General features: G+C 42.5%; 1 protein-coding gene and 1 long non-coding RNA gene across 2 annotated transcripts in view; one reads left to right on the forward strand and one right to left on the reverse strand.

Moving 5' to 3' along the window:
• The window catches only part of LOC133614604 (uncharacterized), a 230264-nt gene that overhangs the window by 69863 nt on the left and 136377 nt on the right, over window positions 1-24024 (reverse strand). The window lies entirely within an intron of this gene.
• Window positions 20057-24024, forward strand: part of kcnj5 (potassium inwardly rectifying channel subfamily J member 5) — a 77300-nt gene continuing 73332 nt past the window's right edge. The window contains exon 1 of the mRNA XM_061972710.1: window positions 20057-20202. The gene's annotated coding sequence lies outside the window, so the exon portion shown is untranslated. The remainder of the gene's footprint in view (window positions 20203-24024) is intronic.

The following is a 24024-nucleotide window of genomic DNA, read 5'->3' on the forward strand; positions in this document are numbered from 1 at the left end:
GATTCAGACTCGGATTTCAGCGGCTTAAGCGATTCAACAGATTACGAATGTATTGAAACGGATGGTTGTAGTGTGGAGGCAGGTAGCGAAAACGAAATTGAAGAAGAAACTGAAGCTATTGAGCCATATCGGTTTGAACCGTATGCAAGCGAAACCGACGAAAACGACACGACAGCCAGCGACACGGGAGAAAGCGAGGACGAATTCGGCGATCGCTTTCTAACCAACGATTGGTATGTGTTTGTTTGGCATTAAAGGAAACTAACAACTATGAACTACGTTTACAGCATATGAAATACATTTGGCAACAACATGCACTTTGAGAGTGCAGACAGCCCAGTTTTCATCAATTAATATATTCTGTAGACATACCCTCATCCGCTCTCTTTTCCTGTGGGTCTGGCGGCAGATTTCTTTGACTTTATCGTTGGAAATGCATCTGCTTTGAGTGTCGCAGGATATCCACACATTCTTGCCATCTCTGTCGTAGCATAGCTTTCGTTGGTAAAGTGTGCGGAACAAACGTCCAATTTCTTGCCACTTTTGCATCTTTGGGCCACTGGTGCAACTTGAATCCGTCCCTGTTCGTGTTGTTACACCCTCCGACAACACACCGACGAGGCATGATGTCTCCAAGGTACGGAAAACAGTCGAAAAAACGGAAAATAACAGAGCTGATTTGACTCGGTGTTTGTAATGTGCTTGAGAAAATGGCGGATTGCATTTAGAGTTCGGAAATATGGTCTTTTTTCTGCAACATCAAGGTATATATTGACGCTTACATAGGTCTGGTGATAATGTTCCCCTTTAAGTGTTGTACGTGCGTACAAATGTTTTAAATTACATTTGTCTCTAAGATTATATTTCTCCTCTTTTGTTGAGAAGAATTGTTGTATATTAGCAGGTTATAGTTTGCTTTGTGTATAATTTTAGCTGTTTGCAAATTCACTATGTCGTGGAATTTCAGTATTTTTGATTCAATAAATAAAGGGTTTGTATGTTCTCTATATCCAACATTATGTATTATTCTAACTGATCTTTTTTGTAACACCTTTAATGAATGAAGTGTACTTTTGTTGTTATTTCCCCATATTTCTACACAATAACTCAGATATGGTAACACTAGTGAGCAGTAGAGTGGTAATATGACGCAAAAATAAATGTTTCAAAACGCAATTTTTTGAGTATACGCGGACATTTCACATGCCTGAACATAACCCAGGCAACACACGATGTTGCGGTTGTAATCTAACCAGCCCAACGCCAAACAATGCAGACTTTCATAGGGCGTCTGTGTTGGTGTCAGCAGAAGCATCATCATTAATGTCAGAGGTCAGGGTGGGGGAGGCGGGGACGGGGGTTAATTGTGAAGTCGCAAAAACATATCCGATCGTGCGGTCACATACCCATCGGCCGTAATGGTGTTTTTCTTTCTGCTTCGTATTTTTTCAGACTGCATATGAAGAAACACAATGTGCAGATTTTTTTTAAATTATGTAACAGCGCTGCTCTGTAGAGACACACGCTCGTGATTCATAATTTAATGCCTAATACTTATTCTTGGAAGTTCCTACATGTGTACAGAAATATAGGTTGGTGTATTAAAGCTGTAATTATTTATCATTATTTTTGCTCTGCTTGCAATCAAACGTCGACATTTGATGACTTCTTTAAAAAGCTGAAATAGATTTTGAATAATTCACACATTTTTCCAAGTAAATGTTTACCTCTCCTGTTCAAGCATTCACCACCCCTGCAGGCTGTTTTTGATGCCGACCCCCAAGCCTCCCAACACTGCATTTAAAATGGTCATTTGGTTAACTCGTTAAATATTTAATAAGCCTCAATTCAGCAGCGTGGTGCATTGGTCCGGCATGCATTAAGCTTCTCCCATCACGTCCTTGCTCTTTATACTTATTGAGGCTGTCCTCCGAGAGCCATTGATGTCACCCAGCCCCCAACTTGTCCAGGGACTTCAAAGTAGAGGGATAAGTAGGGATGTTGTACCGAGGCCTTAAGCACAGGGGGCCCTTGGGCTTTTCTAAAGTACTTTTTTTCCCTGTCATTTAAACATGTGAATTATGAAATATTGTAAATAAATGTTAACATAAAATACATTTGGCTTTCAAAGTTCAATATTAACGTTGCTTACACTTCCATGGTGCTTCCTCTTGTCTGTGAACCGTTTCAGCAGAAATGTGTTAATTGTAAGGTCTGTTTTTAATGAAGAGGTCCTCAAGAAAACGTACACTTTTTTTTTTTTTTTTTTTTTTACACTACCACAAACAAATCTCAGCTTGAATATTATTATATTTTCCACATTGAACGAGGACAATTACCAATACTGCGTCAACCAGAAAAAGGCCGGAGGTGTTTTTACGGCGCGTTCAAGGACAGCTGAAAATAAGTAGGATTATTATTCATTAGTAGGGGTCAGTGACGTGCAGTCACTGGAGGGTGATGGCGGGGCCTCACCTGCCATCATGGAAAGAAAAAAAATGTAAAAAGAAAAAAAAAAATTTAATTGTTGTATGTATTCAGTGATTATACTATAAAGTTATTTTCCATTTAACTTCACCAGTTTTAGATTATTTTTATTCAAAATCGCTGAATTTTCACATTTGCCGTTCAAATACTGAGAAGAGACGGTGCGGTGATCAGCAGCCAGTTGAGGCACGTCACTCAGTTGTGCCTCAACATGGATTGCGGACTCGGCTAACTGCTGGCCTGCTGTGCAGTGAGACCGTATTGCTATATGAACTATATTATACATTTCCATAGTTTAGTTAGCTGAGGTATATAATGTACAGTGTATTTTGTCAACAACGGTATGTGTGTAACGTATTTCTTGTGCTGAGCAATCATAAAACGGCTGCAAAGACGCACTGGCTGAGGCTCGCAGTAATCCCGCCTCCTGGTGCCGGTTAATGCACCCCCGCCGCAGAATGCACCCCCCGACGGGAGCGCCACACCAACCAAAGCCCACACCCAAACCCTCCATGTGCAAGACCGAATCCACCAAAAAAAAGTCACTCAACAAGAAGCCAAACAGTGCAAAAACAACAATGCGCGCGCCGGAGGAGCCGTGAACGACTACAGGGACACAACATTAGGTACACCTGCAGACTGCAGCACGGATTTCATATTTCATTCATTCACAACTCCTCCAACACGATCACCACTGTTCCCGCACTTATAAGTAAAGGTAAGACCATAATAACGTTTTTTTAATTAAATGTGCTTTTTTGTGTGCTACAGGTTGTATGTGTAGAGTTAAAGTTAAGTTAAAGTACCAATGATTGTCACACACACTAGGTGTGGTGAAATTTGTCATCTGCATTTCACCCATCCCTTGATCACACCCTGGGAGGTGAGGGGAGCAGTGGGCAGCAGCGGCGCCGCGCCCGGGAATAATTGTTGGGGATTTAACCCCCAATTCCAACCCTTGATGCTGAGTGCCAAGCAGGGAAGAATGCTGGTATGAGCTTTTAAACATAACCCGTTAACTGCTGCCAATCAAATGGTGAATAAGATACTCTTTAGGGTTCATATGTTTGTAAATCTGACTGGGATGAAGTCAGTGCCTCACCAGCCATGAACCTCACCGCACGTCACTGGTAAGGATGTAACAGTACACAAACATTTCGGTTCGGTACATACCTCGGTTTAGAGGTCACGGTTCGGTTCATTACGAAAACAACAAAATATAAATTTTTGGGTTATTTATTTACCAAATTTGCAAAATCTTCCACCAAAAATATTTTTCTTAGTGGAATATTTGATGTGAAGTAATCGGAACCTTGGATAGGTCAATAATTCATAATAACATTGATTTTGATTCAATATGATGGTTTGAGCAATGGCAGTTTGAAAGAAAAAAAAAAAGCTTTGTTTTATTAGTCAACTTTGCAACTTTTTCTAAATTACATTTAACCTTTAAGCTTTTTTATTTCACTTTTGTTATGTTTTTGTTTATTTTAATAATATTTTTAGAAAGAGATCCACTAACAATGAGGTGGTGCGTATGTCCGGGATGTACTGTATGTGCTTATTATTAATATTATTTATCAGGTTGTTGGGCGGAACAGTTATTTTGCAGCAACTACAGATGTAACAATACGAACATTTCACATCACGGTTATCGAGACCAAAATTATCACGGTTATTATTATCACAGTATTGTTGGATGTGCTCAAAACGTACTTATAGACCAGTGGTTCTTAACCTTGTTGGAGGTACCGAACCCCACCAGTTTCATATGTGCATTCACCCAACCCTTCTTTAGTGAAAAATAAAATGTTTTTTTTTTTTTAATTCAAGACAAAGTTATATGTTTTTGGTAACACTTTAGTATGGGGAACATATTCTAAGTAACAAAGACTTAAATTAGAATTTTTTGGACACGAGGGGAACATATTCTAAGAAACAAAGACTCAATTTAGATTTATTTGGTTAGGGTTTGGGTTAGAGGGATTAGGGCCAGGATTAGAGGGTTAGGGTATAATAAGCCATGCCGAATAAGGCATTAATAAGTACTTAATAATGACTAGTTAAGAGCCAATATGTTACTAATTTGCATGTTAATAAGCAACTAATTAATGGTGAATATGTTCCCGTTTCGTCGGTAAAGTGTGCGGAACAAACGACTGACCATTTCGTCGGCTTTCCCCACACCCTCGTATTTTGAACAACTTTCGTTCAATTTCTTGCCACTTTCGCATCTTTGGGCCACTGGTGCAACTTGAATCCGTCCCTGTTCGTGTTGTTACACCCTCCAACAACACACCGACGAAAGTGAGAAAATGGCGGATTGCTTCCCGATGTGACGTCACAACGTGACGTCATCGCTCCAAGAGCGAATAATAGAAAGGCGTTTAATTCGCTAAAATTCACCCATTTAGAGTTCGGAAATCGGTTAAAAAAATATATGGTCTTTTTTCTGCAACATCAAGGTATATATTGACGCTTACATAGGTCTGGTGATAATGTTCCCCTTTAATAACTAAATGCAGGCCTTGAAAAGGGCAACCATTTGGAGATAATGCCAATTAGGACGGTCCGTTGTTATTGGAGTGCTTACTCTAGCTTTATATGCAGACGTCTGCACTGATGGACATCAAATTACACTCACATACTGCGATGTGTGCTTATCCTGCAGAGCATCCACAGTTTGATCTTCCTAAGTGGGCTCCACCTAAAAGATCCTTTTATTAAGCCGTGACCACGTCTATTAGGCAAGCAAGCTTGAACTGTACACAGGTTTCCTCAGTAATAAACGGGCCGGCAATTTGTCAACGTGTGATATGTGATTAATGAGAGGTGGTACAGCTAACCGGATGAAATTCTCCACCGGGGTGTGAGCGTGCGAGGGAGGGGTGTGATCTCAGAGGGGGAATGATAATAACACATGCCCTGGTTGGGCACAGAGTGGGCTTAGGGGGGACACAAACGGCACACGAACGTAGTCAAGAGGACGGGAATCCTTCAAATGAAGACGAGGAGTACTTTAGGGAGGGATGGGAGTATGACCCACAACTTGCATCCCCATCCCAAGCTCCTCATTATTGCAGCCGCTTTCCTTTATGTGCTATAATCCACTGTAATTGGCTCCCCGGTCGGTGGCAGCCAGCCGCACAAGAACACGTATCTGACAGCCATCTTCCATTTTTGCCGTGCCCCAGCAATTCAGTGGGGTGATAGAGACTCAGGGGTGGGGGGGGGGAAAGACTAAAGGGTCATAAATCTCTACCAGAAACTCAGTGCAGGAAGTACATGAGGAGTCTTTGGAATGACAACAAAGCTCTTCCTCCAGCACATCCTCTCAATGATGGTAACATCTTGGATTGCTTTCATTAATGTGCGCACACTGAGCATAACACATTTTAGTGGTGCGGAATTTTAGAATAAAATAGGCTGCATTTTGCGAATGGCGAGTTATTGAGCGGAAGAATAAGCCATACTTGCCAACCCTCCCGAATTTTCCGGGAGACTCCCGAAATTCAACGCCTCTCCCGAAAACCTCCCAGGACAAATATTCTCCCGAAAATCTCCCGATTTTCAGCCGGAGCTGGAGGCCACGCCCCCTCCAGCTCCATGCGGACCTGAGTGAGGACAGCCTTTTCTTGATGACAGGAGGACAACAGGGTGACAAGAACTAAATCATCCAGACTAGAGATAAACTGTATTATTATGTTTATCTTACCTAAAAATAAATATATTTATTAATTACAAAAAAAAACTAAATACATTTTTACTATATTTTGCTAAAAACATCAAAATTAATTGTGTTTTTATTTGTATTTTTTCTGACTCCTTATTACATCCAGCCATAGAATTATACATTAAAATAAACATATTTGAAATAATTAATTTTAAATGATCATAATAATTCATTTAAAATGACCATATTTAATTATTAAAATAATTGCTTGTTTATCAACAACTTTAGCATTTTATTCATTACATTTTGAAACTCTCAGAAGCCAAGTTATGTTACATCCTTAAGATTTATTTATGCAAGTTTGAAGTATCAATTATCTAAACACAGTTTTGTTTGCATATTTTCAGGATATATATATATATATATATATATATATATATATATATATATGTATGTATGTATGTATGTATGTATGTATGTATGTATGTATGTATGTATATATAGTTCATATATATATATATATATATATAAATGTATGTACTGTATATATATATATATATATATATATATATATATATATATATATATATATATATATATATATGAAATACTTGACTTGGTGAATTCTAGCTGTCAATATACACCTCCCCTCTTAACCACGCCCCCGCCCACAACCACGCCCCAGTCCCACCCCCGAACACGCCCCCCACCCCCACCCCCCACCTCCCGAAATCGGAGGTCTCAAGGTTGGCAAGTATGGAATAAGCACAAAATGACAACTGTGGCCAATTTCAGGTCAATAATATTTTAGGCTGTAAGTGCCTGATTCAAATTAAGTGCCCAGGTTGGAATTTTTGTAATTTTAAGTGATCCAAATCCAATATGTATCACTTGCATTGACTTAACACAACAAACACACACACACACACACACACACACACACACACACACACACACACAAGGTAAAGCCAAACCTTTGTAATCAGGGTTTTTACTGATCATTTTAAACTTTTCATAGGTTCTTAATTTTTGTTATTTTCTATTGTATTCATAGTCTTTAGAATCAGAATCAGAAGAGTTTTTATTGCCATTGTTTGAGAACGGGTTCACAATCTAGGACTTTTTCTTGGTGCAATCGTGCAACATAAAACACATATAACACACCAATTCTCACCATTTGATGTTTCACTTATTACTTATTTACTTACTTATTTATCATTCATATTTTATTTTTACATTTCATATTATTTTTACATGTATCTTTTTTTTAGATTTTGTTATTGTTTAGTTCTTCTCCAAGGTCAATAGTGTGTGTGTGTGTGTGTGTGTGTGTGTGTGTGTGTGTGTGTGTGTGTGTGTGTGTGTGTGTGTGTGTGTGTGTGTGTGTGTGTGTGTGTGTGTGTGTTCTTGTATTTCTAACCTTCTTGAGACATCAACAAGGAAAAGTACTTTCCATATGAGGACTGGTGAACAAGGTAGGACATAAATCTTAGTCCCAATACGGAAAACCACTGCATCTAATAGAGAATGTCTCATTTGCACCCCTGGTGGTGAAATCTATCAAAATTAGGGTGGTCCCAAAAAGGAGGGATTTTTCAAATTGACTGTGTGTCGGTTTTAAAAGTGCTCCCCCTCTGGTCAACATATGTAATAACAAGTGTGTGTAAGAAATTGAAATGTGCACCCTTTGGCCAAAATTAATTGAAAAAATAAAAATACAATAATATATATATATATATATATATATATATATATATATATATATATATATATATATATATATATATATATATATATATATATATATATATTAGGGCTGCAACTAACGATTAATTTGATAATCGATTAATCTGTTGATTATTACTCCGATTAATCGATTAATAATCGGATAAAAGAGACAAACTACATTTCTATCCTTTCCAGTAATTTATTGGAAAAAAAACAGCATACTGGCACCAAACTTATTTTGATTATTGTTTCTCAGCTGTTTGTACATGTTGCAGTTTATAAATAAAGGCTTATTTAAAAAAATAAAAAAATAAATAATAAAAAATTACCTCTGCGCATGCGCATAGCATAGATCCAACAAATCAATGACTAAATTAATCGCCAACTATTTTTATAATAGATTTTAATCGATTAGTTGTTGCAGCCCTATTATATATTGTTATGATCCGCTGCCCGGATCATATTTTTGTTTTTGTTTTCAAGTCACTTGTGTTTTTCAGCACCTCTTGAGTTTGTTTCTGTTGCCATGACGGCAGATTAGAGTCACCTGCCTCTGGTTAGTGTCCCGGACGCGCACCTGTTGCCCGGGCACTAATCAGAGGGCTATTTAGTTTACGCGCTGGCCTCATTCGGTCTGTTGGTTTTGTTTGCTCCTACGCAACAAGTTACGCTCCTAGTTTCGCTCATAGTTTACATTTTGATATTAGCATCTTTGCTACCCTCTTGTTTTCCGTGCCGTGGTGCACCGCGCAGCATTTTGTTCTGCAATCAGAATAAATAATTTATTCTCACCTGCAAGCCGCTTCCTGACATCCCTCTGCATCTTGAAAAGACGACCACCGGCATCACAATGCCACGAAGGCGTAACAGAAAACCAACAGCAGACAGTCTCTTCGAAGAGGGCGTGGAGGATTCCGGCTACGGGACGTGGCTGGTCTTAAAGGCGATGGAGAGAGAGATTCTCCAGTATTCCCCTTTGGAGCGCGAAGACCTTTTGTGGGGGCCTGACGGTTAATTGGTCCATATCGACTCCATCTGGCCCGGGGATGTCCGCTCACAGCCAGCCCGTACGCGTCAGCGAAAGCGGAAGTCAACCAAGAAGACTTCGGCTCGCGGCAAAGACGCACCTATCCCACAATTCTTCCCTCCGGAACACAGTCAAGCAGCCCAGGATTCCCCTCCTCCGATGTTTGGTAATCCCATCACTCTCTTTGCCAAACAGTTCACCGATTGGGCTGTCAGTCAGCTGGAGACCCGCGCGGATGACGTCATCCCGTCCACTGGTGATGACGTCATAGACGAAGACATTTTTTTAAATTCAGTCAACTCTTTCTGTCAGCCGCCTCCAAATGACTTTAATTCAACAATTAAATACTATCAGGACATTTTTGTTAATTCTAGGTCTAGTCAGTCCCACTCACCTTCTGACTTTGAAGCTCAGCCCCCAATTACTTTGGCCCCACCCCCTAAGGCTCAAGCTCCACCCACTCCTCTGTCTGCTGTGCCACATGCTGCTCTGCCTTCTCCTCTTCCTGTTCCAGCCCAGTCATCTTCCGAGACACCCCTCGAGAAGTACAGTCCTGCTTGGGTGGATGAGTGGTACCGGAAGGTACTGATTGAACTAAAACTTGAGGAACAATCCCAAGCGGCAAAGGACACTCCGCATGCTATTGAAGAGCAGAATAGAGGTTTTGGACAATCAAAAGGGGAGGAGCCTACCCCCCTCCTCACCTCCTCCCTCCCACCCCTAAAGACTGTTCCAGACTGCACAAGACGCGTCTGGGATCCGCTTCTTGAGGGGGGGGCTAGTACTGGGTGCTTTGCTAGTGGGCAGGCACAGCTGCGCCCAGCCAAACCCAAACCTCCATGCCGGCCTCCGCCACCAGTCCTCCGGCATGCTAAGCCGCAACCCCCTGCCCGGCCGCCACCACCGGTTTTTCGGCATGCTAAGCCGCAACCTCCTCCCCGGCCGCCGCCACCAGTCCTCCGGCATGCTAAGCCGCAACCCCCTGCCCGGCCGCCACCACCGGTTTTTCGGCATGCTAAGCCGCAACCTCCTGCCCGGCCACCACCACCAGTCCTTCGGCGTGCTAAGCCGCAACCCCCGGCCAGGCCACCTCCGCCAAAGTCACGCCCAGCACCTGCTCCAAGTCTGGTTCCCACACCAGCACCTGCTCCAAGTCTGGTTCCCACACCAGCACCTGCTCCAAGTCTGGTTCCCACACCAGCACCTGCTCCAAGTCTGGTTCCCACACCAGCACCTGCTCCGCCCACGCCGGCAGACGAGCCGCCTGCTCCGCCCACGTCGACAGCCCGGACGCCTGCTCCGCTCACGCCGGCAGACGGGCCGCCTGCTCCGCCCACGTCGACAGCCCGGACGCCTGCTCCGCCCACGTCGACAGCCCGGACGCCTGCTCCGCCCACGCCGGCAGACGAGCCGCCTGCTCCGCCTCTGGCTCCGCCCACGCCGACAGACGAGCCGCCTGCTCCGCCTCTGACTCCGCCCACGCCGACAGACGAGCCGCCTGCTCCGCCCACGCCGACAGCGACGACGCTTCCTGTTTCCACGGCGACGACGCTTCCTGTTTCCACGGCGACGACGCTTCCTGTTTCTACGGCGACGACGCTTCCTGCTTCCACGGCGACGACGCTTCCTGTTTCCACGGCGACGACGACGCTTCCTGTCTCCACGGCGACGACGACGCTTCCTGTTTCCACGGCGACGACGACGCTTCCTGTTTCCACGGCGACGACGACGCTTCCTGTTTCCACGGCGACGACAACGCTTCCTGTTTCCACGGCGACGACGCTTCCTGCTTCCACGGCGACGACGCTTCCTGTTTCCACGGCGACGACGACGCTTCCTGTTTCCACGGCGACGACGACGCTTCCTGTTTCCACGGCGACGACGACGCTTCCTGTTTCCACGGCGACGACGACTCCTCCTGCTTCCACGGCGACGTCTGCTCTCTCGCCCTCATCGTCGTCTCAGCGACCTCGAGTGGTCTGGCTGCGCAAGCGGCGCTCTCGGAGGTTTGTGTATGGACGCCAGTGGCGCAAACAGCAGCGACACCCGAGACGTAGTCTCAGAACTCTCCGGCTGCTGAACTTCTGGCGCCACTCACGCCCACCTTCTCGGCAGCCACGAATGTGGCCTTTCCGTGGTCGCCCGCCTCGCCTCCGGCAGCGGCGTTCCATTCGCCGCCGCCACCTGACTCGTCCCCGGTGGATTCGGGGACACGTGGCCTGGCGACCCTCCGCCAAATCCTCCCTCCACCCTCCCTTGACTCTTGAACTTTGTTATAGTCGGGGGGGTTTTAGTTTTGCCAGGGGACATCTGGAATCTGTCCCTTAAGGGGGGGGTACTGTTATGATCCGCTGCCCGGATCATATTTTTGTTTTTGTTTTCAAGTCACTTGTGTTTTTCAGCACCTCTTGAGTTTGTTTCTGTTGCCATGACGGCAGATTAGAGTCACCTGCCTCTGGTTAGTGTCCCGGACGCGCACCTGTTGCCCGGGCACTAATCAGAGGGCTATTTAGTTTACGCGCTGGCCTCATTCGGTCTGTTGGTTTTGTTTGCTCCTACGCAACAAGTTACGCTCCTAGTTTCGCTCATAGTTTACATTTTGATATTAGCATCTTTGCTACCCTCTTGTTTTCCGTGCCGTGGTGCACCGCGCAGCATTTTGTTCTGCAATCAGAATAAATAATTTATTCTCACCTGCAAGCCGCTTCCTGACATCCCTCTGCATCTTGAAAAGACGACCACCGGCATCACAATGCCACGAAGGCGTAACATATATAAGTATATATAAATATGAGAGGGGGAGAGAGAGAGAGAGAGAGAGAGAGAGAGAGAGACAGACATACTGTAATAATTTGAAGTAAATAATGAAGATTAAAAACCAATTACAAACAAAAAATAAATTAAAATAAATTAACTAAAAGCAATCTTTTTCTCACAATGTGTTGACTTTTTTCTTATAAAATTGGGAATTTCTCATATTCTTTCTGTCTCTGAAATATTGCAATATTTTCTCGAAAAATTATTACTTATTAATGGGAAATGGTGACATTTGGCATATAAAATTCTAACTTTTATCACAATGTTGCCAATTTTTTGGTTATTCTTGTAAAATAGTGACATTTTTTGGGTAAAATTATGACTTGTCATAATTTTGCCAAGTAAAATTCAGATTATTATTATAATATTCCCAAAATGTTAGTTTTCTTATAAAATTGTGACTTTTGTCTAGTAAAATTATGACTTTTTTCATAAAATTGTCAAAATGTTAAGCTTTGTCTTGTAATGTTGTGACTTTTATTGAGTAAAATTCCAACTTTGGTTGTAATATTGCACAAATGTTCAGTTTTTCTTGTAAAATTTTGACTTGCGTTGAGTAAAATTACGACTTTTATTATAATACTGCCAAAATTCTAAGTTTTTCTTGTGAAATTGTGACTTTTTTCTTGTGAAAGTCCAACTCATTTTTCACAACAAGCTTTTGTATATTTGCATAGTATGTATATATTATTAATGTTGTAAATACAAATCTTTATATATCTTTTCGGAGGTCTCAAGAAGGTAACAAATACAAGAATGTGCGTGTTTGTGCGTGCATGTGTTTTTATATAGATAAAGTTTGATTGATTGACAGACTAAGCAATGTAACAATAAAAAATAATTAGGAGGAACACTTTTGACGGTTAGTATTACATTTTTTAATTTAAATGATGAAAAAACTCATTGGTAACTGCACTTTGATAAACTCACAAACTGACTGGCTTTGTATGGCTAGCTTCAATGCTAATTGCACGTTTTTTTTGGAATTTTTGGAATCATTCGCAATTCTTTTGTAAGACAAGAATATGTTTTTATTGTTATTTATTCTAAATTGTATATAAACGTTAGCATAAGTCAGCTAACAATGAAGTCAATGGAAGCTCCTTTCACCCTCCCATTAAGCCCGCTACAAAACATTCAAATACTACCGACAAAATTCAAGTTACAAAACCCAAAACCAGTGAAGTGGGCACGTTGTGTAAATCGTAAAAAAACAGAATACAATGATTTGAAAAATCCTTTTCAAACTATATTCAATTGAATAGACTGCAAAGACAAGATACTTAACATTCGAACTGGTAAACTGTGTTATTTTTTGCAAATATTAGCTCATTTGTAATTTGATGCCTGCAACATGTTTCCAAAAAGTTGGCACAAGTGCCAAAAAGACTGAGAAAGTTGAGTAATGCTCACCTAACACTTATTTGGAACATCCCACAGGTGAACAGGCTAATTGGGAACAAGTGGGTGCCCTGATTGGCTATAAAAGCAGCTTCCATGAAATGCTCAGTTCCATGAAATGCCTGAGCGGCTCGGAAACAAAGAGAGTAACAAGCAGTAGAAAATGAATTAGATAGGACAGATTTAAAAAAATAATAAAAAAACAAAACAAATATATATATATTTTTTTTCCGACGGGCCGGATTTTGGACGCTGGCGGGTCGGATCCGGTTTGGGGACCCCTGTTATAGACTACCTGCATGTATTGTACTTATTTTACACTCGCTGTTCGATTGTAACAAGCATCTTAGTTTTGGTTTCAATGACCAAATTTGGAGTTGTTGAAATTGACATGAAAAATGTGTCTAACGCGAATCAGTAGCTTGTCTAATGTAAATTAGCATCGAGCTAACGCGTCGAGCTACTGTACTTTTGAGTGTTTTCTATCAGGCATACCTGCTTTGTTGGCATGGAAAATTGCCACATTACTTAGAGGAAGTTTGACTGTGTGCTGCTTGAGTACTTGTTTGCCCGCCAAGGGCTTGAGCCGACGTAGTCTGCAACTGGAAGTGACGTCACGTGCTAGAAAAGTATCAAAATGTCCGAATAATTGTATCTAAGTTATCACAAAACGTGTCTGTCTGTCTTTGATCTTACCAATCAAAAGGCTTGTAAAACTCAACTGTGTAGGATGGGAAGCGACATGAATGTGTCGGTTTCTTTGATCTATTTTAATCCACAGGAAGATTTTGTCTTGACCCGAGATCTACAAAGTGGAGAGGAAGCAGGACCTGACCCCCCTCCAGGCACCTTTTCTTTTAAATGTTTTGTAACCAAAGGCGACGGGACGGCTGTTTACGACCCCGCTTCCCTTAGAAACAGCTGTTGTCATGTAATCAGGCAAAGTCCAAATAAAAGAGGAGGCATACAATCTTTCGTCAGAGCGTGGTGGAAGACTGTTCAAGGGTACAGGTCTACGTGTTTCTCCTCATTGAGCCAAATTGAATTATGTCTCTGTTTAATTCCTTGCTTCTTGTTTGTTTAATAGATGTCATCTGTGTTTGAACCTGACACAAAATATGGGACCGATTGATTTAAATGTGGTCGGTGCCTATAAAAGGTACCGAATTTGGTAACCATCCAATCCCACCCCTATCTAAAATTACAGCACTCACAATCGTCGGTACTACTGGCGACAGTCATGATTTTTGTGTCACTTTGTGTCTCTCCAACAACGTTACTACTCTCTCCTGACAGCGTCCGTTAGAATGACATGCTCCATGGCAAATCATGTCATCCAGAGCCCACTACCACAAATAGATTGCAGTCCTGTACCAAAAGACTATAAATCCATTCAGTAAAACAAAAAGAAAACACAAAAAAGAAAACAGTAGTGCGCGTGCATAAGACACTGATTAATTTTTGTCTGGGCATGTCGTGTATTTGACATGACAGCTTTACTTCTCGGGGGGGGGGGGGGGGGATCAATACGACCTCTCAGGCTTTTATCTGGTCATGATGAATCCTAACCTTGTTCACACACTCTTTTTTTCTCTCTTCTTACATCTCCCTCAAACCCTTAAGGCATTTTCCTGGCAAACGATTACACCGCACTCCTTCTCCTCCTCCTCCTCCTCTTCACCATGACGACCTGCCTTTTCTGCATCCTCAACACATGCACGCCATAAAACACACACACACACACACACACACACACACACACACACACACACACACACACAGGTTATCATTTGGAATGGGGACCCACTTTTTGATCATCACTTGTGGGCACCACCCTTTCTACAGGTTGTGGAGGCATAAAAAAAATTAGGTAACAAGAGTTAATATGGTTCACGGGGACCAAATTTAAATAATTTTGCATAATTCACACAAATTTGTACGTGACTACTGAGGACCATTTAAAAAAAAAAAAAAAAAAGTTCAAATTAAATATGACATGATCCTCAGAATACAGTACAACAGCTGTCCTCTTAAATGGGGACGGTGTGGCGCTTTTGGGAGAGTGGCCGTGCCAGCAACCAGAGGGTTCCTGGTTCGATCCCCACCTTCTAACAACTTCGTCACGTTCCTTGTGTCCTTGAGCAAGACACTTCACCCTTGCTCCTGATGGGTCGTGGTTAGGGCCTTGCACGGCAGCTCCCGCCATAAGTGTGTGAATGTGTGTGTGAATGGGCGAATGTGGAAATACTGTCAAGTATAACCCATTTACCATTTAAATGTTAAAGCAAATCCTGCATCTTCTGTGACATTACTGAAAACTGCTATTTAGCAGTAATTAAATTGTCTGCAACTTCAACTACCATATTAGACTTAGACTTAGACAAACTTTAATGATCCGCAAGGGAAATTGTTCAACACAGTAGCTCAGTTACAATGATGGAAAGTGTAAGGATGGAAAGGACAATGCAGGTATAAATAGACTAATATAGCGATAAAAAAATCTAAGATATATACGAATATATACATAATATGTGTACAGAATAATATATATATATATATACATATATACATATATATATATATATATAGAATGATGGAAAATTCTGAATGTGAATCATACTTTATCATACTTCATAATCTAATCCAGTGTTTTTCAACCTTTTTTGAGCCAATGCACATTTTTTGCGTTGAAAAAATGCGGAGGCACACCACCAGCAGAAATCATTAAAAAAGCGAAACTCAGTTGACAGTAAAAAGTCGTCGCAATTGTTGGATATGACTTTAAACCATAACCAAGCATGCATCACTATAGCTCTTGTCTCAAAGTAAGTGTACTGTCACGACCTGTCACATCACGCCATGACTTATTTTGAGTGTTTTGCTGTTTTCCTGTGTGTAGTGTTTTAGTTCTTGTCTTGCGCTCCTATATTGGTGGCTTTTTGTCTTTTTTTTGGTATTTTCCTGTAGCAGTTTCATGTCTTCCTTTGAGCCATATTTCCTGTATATACTTTGTTTTAGCAATCAAGAATACTTCAGTTGTTTTTATCCTTCTTTGTGGGGACATTGTTGATTGTCATGTCATGTTTGGATGTACATTGTGGACGCAGTCTTTGCTCCACAGTAAGTCTTTGCTGTCATCCAGCATTCTGTTTTTGTTTACATTGTAGCCAGTTCAGTTTTAGTTTGGTTCTGCATAGCCTTCTCTAAGCTTCAATGCCTTTTCTTAGGGGCACTCACCTTTTGTTTATTTTTGGTTTAAGCATTAGACATCTTTTTACCTCCACACAGCCTCCAGCTGTTTCCGACATCTACAAAGCAATTAGCTACCGGCTGTCACCTACTGATATGGAAGAGTATTACACGGTTACTCTGCCGAGCTCGAGACAGCACCGACACTCAACAACAATACGTCATTTGCAGACTATAATTACTGGTTTGCAAAAAATATTTTTAACCCAAATAGGTGAAATTAGATAGTTTCCCACGGCACACCAGACTGTATCTCACGGCACACTAGTGTGCCACGGCACAGTGGTTGAAAAACACTGATCTAATCCAGGGGTAGGGAACCTATGGCTCTAGAGCCATATGTGGCTCTTTTGAGGACTGCATCTGGCTCTCAGATAAGTCTTTCTCTCTCTCTCTTGGTTATACTTGTATAGCGCTTTTCTATCTTAGCTGACATTACTTAACAGTATAACTACTGAATAATTCCGCTGGTAATCACAGTGTTGAAAATAACGTTCAAAATATAAAACATTCTCATGCATTTTAATCTATCCATCCGTTTTCTACCGCACCTGTTCAAGAAGTCGCATTAATGGTAAGAAGTGTTTTATTTATTATTGGTTAGCTTCAGAATAACTATGTTATTAAAAAGAATGAGATACTTATTATATTCTAAAAATGTTGGTCTTACTTAAAAATGCACACATTTAGTTGTATTCAGTGTTAAAATATTATATGGCTCTCACGGAAATACATTTTTGAATCATTTGGCTTTCATGGCTCTCTCAACCAAAAAGGTTCCCGACCCCTGATCTAATCTAATCATACTTTTCTACCTTCGTTATGGGGACCAGGTGGAAGTGGTTAACTATACACGGAAGAAGTGTGAGCAGAGCAGCGAGTGCAGTACCAGCTACAGCCCGATGAGGGGGCTGCTGTGCAAATGTCTCACACTCAAACTAACCAGTAAGCATGTTTTATGGGCCGAAGCTTAAAAATCACTTAGACATCTTCAGAATGGATCTGACTATCATTTAAAAAGGTTTCCCTTTATGGGACCTGTTTTTTTGTCCCCATACCGTCAGAAGTCCCCTAAAGGTGACTGTGTAAACAGAGCGATGTCCCCATAATTGTATTGTACCATATGTCCCGGTAAGAAACCTGCGTTCAAAGAACTCCGGCTTATTAGTGATTCCCAGAGCCCAAAAAAAGTCTGCGGGCTATAGAGTGTTTTCCATTCGGGCTCCAATACTCTGGAATGCCCTCCCGGTAACAGTTAGAGATGCTACCTCAGTAGAAGCATTTAAGTCCCATCTTAAAACTCATTTGTATACTCTAGCCTTTAAATACTTTGTCAGTTGTTGCCCGTCTTAGAGGATAATGGTATCACTGAGCTGTTCCAGTCCGGTTTTAAAGCCCTCCACAGCACAGAGTCAGCGCTTCTAAAAGTTTTTAACGATATCCTCCTGTCAACTGATTCTGGTAAATATGTTGTCCTGGTGCTTTTAGATCTGTCTGCTGCGTTCGACACCGTCGACCACGCCACCTTAATCACTCTTGAGAACTGTGTGGGCATTAAGGACGCCGCCCTCAACTGGTTCCGGTCGTACCTAACTGACAGGAGTTTTTGTGTAAAAGTAGACAGTTTTATGTCTTCCACAGCTCCTTTACCACATGGGGTCCCCCAGGGCTCAATCCTTGCCCCAATTTTATTTTCGCTTTACCTTCTCCCCCTTGGTTCTATTTTTAGGAAGTACAGTATTGAATTTCATTTTTATGCCGATGATTGCCAGATTTATTTTCCCATGGCACAAAATAACACGGTTCAACGTCTTATTGACTGCCTGCACGACATCAAAGTCTGGTTTTCAGCTAACTTCCTGAGCCTAAATGAAGATAAAACAGAAGTTATGTTGTTCGGTCCAAGTCGCTCTCCCTCCCCCAACGTTGACCTCGGCACTCTGACCCCGTATCTCAGCGACTGTGTCACAAACCTGGGGGTAAAGTTCGACTCAGATTTTAAATTCGAAAAACAAATCAGCAGCGTCATTCAAAAAAGCTTTTATCAATTACGCCAAATAGCGAAAGTGAAACCGCTTCTATCAAGACATGATCTTGAGAAATTAATCCACGCCTTTATCTCGACTCGTCTTGACTACTGCAATGCCCTGTATGTTGGCATTAGCCAGGCCTCCCTCGCCCGCCTGCAGCTCGTGCAGAACTCTGCTGCTCGTCTGCTAACACAGACCCGCAGACGTGAGCACATCACCACTATTTTAGCGTCCCTTCACTGGCTCCCTGTGCGTTATCGAATCAATTTTAAACTCCTTTTATTTGTTTTTAAATGTCTAAACAACCTCGCGCCAACCTATCTCTCCGACCTCCTTCAGCCTTACTGCCCCACCCGATCCCTAAGATCAGCCGATCAGCTGCTACTGACGGTCCCTGACACAAGGCTGAAGCTTAGAGGTGACAGAGCTTTCGCCGTTGCTGCTCCCAAGCTCTGGAACGACCTACCTCTGAGTGTTAGACAAGCCTCCGCTCTTCCTGTTTTTAAATCTCTCTTAAAAACATACTTTTATTCCATGGCTTTTAACACTGAGTGATATCCATCCTGCAATGGCGCCCTATAATACACATGCTGTGAACCTGTTTTTATGTTTTTATTTATTCTATTTTATTTATTTATTTTTTATCGTGTTCTGTTTGTGTTGTGTTGTGTTTGCTCGGTACTCGTATTATCTTTTAACCTGCCCATTGTACAGCACTTTGGCTACCCCTGTGGTACATTTTAAATGTGCTTTATAAATAAAGTTGATTGATTGATTGATTGATTAAATAGACCCCTCTTTTTAGACCAGTTGATCTGCTGTTTCTTTTCTTTTCTCCTCTGCCTTCTCGCCGGGTTATTCCGGTTCCGGTGACCATGGATGAAGTGCTGGCTGTCCAGAGTTGGGACCCGGGGTGGACCGCTCGCCTGTGCATCGGTTGGGAACATCTCTGTGCTGCTGATCCATCTCCGCTCGGGATGGTCTCCTGCTGGCCCCACTATGGACTGGACTCTCACTACTATGTTAGATCCACTAAGGACTGTTCTTTCATAATATTATGTCACTCGACATCCATTGCTTTCGGTCTCCCCGAGAGAGGGGTGGGTTACCCACATATGCGGTTTCTCTTAGTCATTCACATCGACGTCCCTTATGTGGGCTCTGTACCGAGGATATCGTTGTGGCTTGTACAGCCCTTTGAGACTTTTGTGATTTAGGGCTATATAAATAAACATTGATTGATTGATTGATTAAGTAAGCATTGCCAGAACACACACACACACACACACCGTCTTCCTTCCCTAACCTCTATCTCTCTTTGCAAAAACTGCACTTGACTTTCACGATAATAAGCAAAGATGCAAGCCATGCGGTGGGACGGCCATGCAACGGTTCTCTATGCAAACAGAATAGCAACACACACTCTCAGGAAGGACAAATCCTGAGGGACAAGAGGCGTCGAAGTGGGAAGACAAAAGCAATCAAGAGAGAGCGCTGGCACACATATTCACATCTCCTTGCCTTGTCCTCGCTCTCTCTCTCCCACTCTGACTCTGCATCTATCCCCCCCACCACCACCACCATCATCATCCCTGCCTTCCTCTCTCTCTCTGCCTGAGACCCCCTCGCTCACACAGGACTTGATATAGAGGCGGTGAGGAGCAGAAGGAGCTGGCTTGCAGGAAGAGAGAGGATAGGGAGGAGTGCTGCAGAAAAAAAAGACTGAGCGCACAGTCCTGGGAAGAAGAAGAATGCCTGGAAGAGACCGCCACTCGCACAATGACCTGAAGGTAAGCATCATGATAGCGATATAGGGAGAGGGGGAGCTATGGGAGCTGTTCAGTGTGGATGTGCGCTTGCATGGTGGCTTTCCGCCGAACAAAAAAGTGTGCATCACATCGCAACTTGGGAGAAAAACGATCGGAAGGACACAAAAAGTGACGATTGGGGGGAGGAAGATATCTGCGCCTCCATCAATCCCGTCGCATCATCACCTCTCTCGCCTCATCTTTTATCGCCGGTGTCACTGCGGTGAGGCGTACATCAGCCCTCGTGGGTCGGAGGAGGGGGGCGTGAGGGGGGAGTGGGGAGCAATGGAAGCTAGTCCGCCCCCCTGGTGCGCAGCGAGAGTTGCATGCAGTGCAATGCAGGAGTTTTGCAGAGTGCATCAGCGTTAGCACGTCTTTGCTTTGTGATATCTGCTGGCTGCGTGCTCAGGAATATTGCAAGCTCCTGCTAAACATTGAGTTGAAATCATTTATATTGATTCCGTGCTGCATGTTGTAAACCCCCCTCCCCACCCCCCCTCCGCTATATGTAGTGCAGTGTTCTCTGCAGAACAAACATCTCAGGAGTAGTAGCCGTAAAACTTTTACGGCAATGCAATGCGGCTTAGCGGCCGTATTTAATCAAGCACGGTCCCCCCGATTGCTGCGGTCGTCTAATCGGAGCCGAGGCGTTACAGAAGTAAGGCAATGTGCCGAACCGATCATCATTTTTTAATGCCGCCTCTCTCGGGTCGAGCAAATTCGTTCTCTTCATTAACACGGAACGCTGCAAGGAAAGGGAGGGCAAGTTGTAACAAAAGCACTTTACCACTGTAATCTTTAATGACCCCCCCTCCTCGCTCACAGCTGCTTGTACCATTATTGGCTATTTCAAGCGCGCCGAGCGAAGTGTGAACAGCCCAGATCTAGCGCTTTCTGAACAGACGGCCTTTTGACCTTATGCTGCGCACATCATTGTAGCTGCGACTCACTGCGCTCTCGCCAGGCCACGTCTCCCTCGGACACAAGAGGGCAAAGGTTAGGTGTCTAAAAGAGACCCCCCCCCCAAAAAAAAAAAAACGAAGACACTAGGAAGTATTAATTGGATGCGTTTATAAAGTCAAGGCTGTGTGAGGCACAGTAGATCAGTGTTTTTCAACCTTTTCTGAGCCAAGGCATATTTTTTCCATTGAAAAAATGCGGAGGCACACAACCAGCAGAAATCATTGAAAAATGAAACTCAGCAGCCGATATTGACAATTAAAAAGCCGTTCTCACAATTGTTGGATATGAATTCAAACCATAACCAGGCATGCATCACTATAGCTCTTGTCTCAAAGTAGGTGTACTGTCACCACCTGTCACATCACGCCCGTGACTTATTTGGAGTTTTTTTGGTGTTTTCTTGTCTTGCGCTCCTATTTTTGGTGGCTTTTCCTGTTTTGTAGGTATTTTCCTGTAGCAGTTTCATGTGTTCCTTGAACGCCATTCCCCGCACCTGCTTTGTTTTCGCATATAAGACTATTTCAGTTGTGCGGACGCTATCCTTCTTTGTGGGGACATTGTTGATTGTCACGTTATGTACGGATGTACTTTGTGGACGCCGTCTGCTCCACACGCTGTAAGTCTTTGCTGTCGTCCAGCATTTTATTTTTGTTTACTTTGCAGTCAGTTCAGTTTTAGTTTCGTTTTGTATAGCCATACCTAAGCTTAAATGCCTTTTCTTAGTGGCACTCACCTTTTTGTTTATTTTTGGTTTAAGTCTTAGATACTTTTTTAACTGCACGCTGCCTCCCGCATATTGTGATCACTATAAACCATGTTCCCGACATCTACAAAGCAATTAGCTACCTGCTGCCACCTACTGATATGGAAGAGTATTACACGGTTACTCTGCCGAGCTCTAGACCGCACAGACACTTAACAACGGCCCATTTGCGGATTATAATTACTGGTTTGCAAAAAATATTTTTAACCCACTAGTGTGCCGCGGCACAGTGGTTGAAAAACACTGCAGTAGATGCACATTACAATGCAGTGCTGCACTTCTGGCAAAAAAAAATATGAAAGAACAAAGACCTTTTGGTATATTCGATACCTTGGAAAATGTCACTCTGTTCCTAAAACCACATTATCTTGGATTGAAGTCAACACAATTCAAAGTTTATTGCTAAATCAACCATGCCATTTTGACACAGAATATCATACTGTCAGAAAACATCCTTCATTTCAGTACTTTTCAAAACAATAAAAAGTATCACAATACTGTACTGGAAGTGTGCTGGACAAGATCTAGCCTTGGCGCTGGCATTTAGATAATTTAAAAGTGCTTTAAGTGAGCCCTACTGGCAACATGCCATTTTGTGAGGCTTTGGCTTTAATGCTAATCAGCTGAGTGTATCAACACAAGTTTTTGACAGTGTATAGCGCACTATATACACTGTGTATTTTGCACTACCCTGTATGTAGTAAATGTCATACATCATATACAGCAATGTAACATTAAACGATAGGACAGAAGGACACACTTTATTTATACAAAAACTTAAACAATGACATTTTGTTGATACCTTTGTTGCTTGTGAAGTCACATCACGTCCGGTTACAGACTAAACACCGCCTCAAACACTTGACGAGGAAACAAAAACTAAAGCAGCACTCAGAGCGGACTCAGCCAAATTGTATCTGGGTAATGTTGGAAATTCCAATGCCAACATAGCAAGTAAATTCTCAAACTTAAACTTTACCAAAATGTGCGAGTTTGATGTGAATTTACATTGGCTTTGCCTTACACATGCTACTGATTAAAGGGGAACATTATCACCAGACCTATGTAAGCATCAATATATACCTTGATGTTGCAGAAAAAAAACCATATATTTTTTTTAACCGATTTCCGAACTCTAAATGGGTGAATTTTGGCGAATTAAACGCCTTTCTATTATTCGCTCTCGGTCACATCGGGAAGCAATCCGTCATTTTCTCACTTTCGTCGGTGTGTTGTCGGAGGGTGTAACAACACGAACAGGGACGGATCCAAGTTGCACCAGTGGCCCAAAGATGCGAAAGTGGCAAGAAATTGGACGAAATTTGTTCAAAATACGAGGCCGTGGGGAAAGCCGACGAAATGATCAGTCGTTTGTTCCTCACACTTTACCGACGAAAGCTATGCTACGACAGAGATGGCAAGAATGTGTGGATATCCTGCGACACTCAAAGCAGATGCATTTCCAACGATAAAGTCAAAGAAATCTGCCGCCAGACCCCCATTGAATCTGCCGGAGTGTGTGAGCTATTCAGGGACAAAGGACCTCGGTAGCACGAGCGAGCTAAACCCTCTGGATGTCTTGGCTCACACCGTCCCTTATGCCACCAAAGATGATCAAGAGAAGAACATCGACCCTAGCTTCCCTGGCCTGCTGACATTAACTCCAAAACTGGACAGATCAGCTTTCATTAAAAGAGAGCGGATGAGGGTATGTCTACAGAATATATTAATTGATGAAAACTTTATTCATTACTTGCGGTTTTACGTAAATTATTATACATAAACTGTGTTTACCAATAATTTAGCTTAAAAACATGAATTTTTTTCAATCATTCGAGTACATTCGGGTAGTCTTGTGTAATGCAGTATTTTGTGTCTTATTTAGGTATGGTTAACCTGAGTGCTGAAATCGTGGAAAAATATATGTTCTTAGCGCGCCTAAAATGGGCTGTCTGCACTCTCAAAGTGCATGTTGTTGCCAAATGTATTTCATATGCTGTAAACCTAGTTCATAGTAATTATCTGATCAGACAGTGTTAAGCCGCTGAAATCCGAGTCTGAATCCGAGCTAATGTCGC

This window comes from Nerophis lumbriciformis, linkage group LG17 (assembly GCF_033978685.3).
Source record: "Nerophis lumbriciformis linkage group LG17, RoL_Nlum_v2.1, whole genome shotgun sequence".
Lineage (NCBI taxonomy): Eukaryota > Metazoa > Chordata > Actinopteri > Syngnathiformes > Syngnathidae > Nerophis > Nerophis lumbriciformis.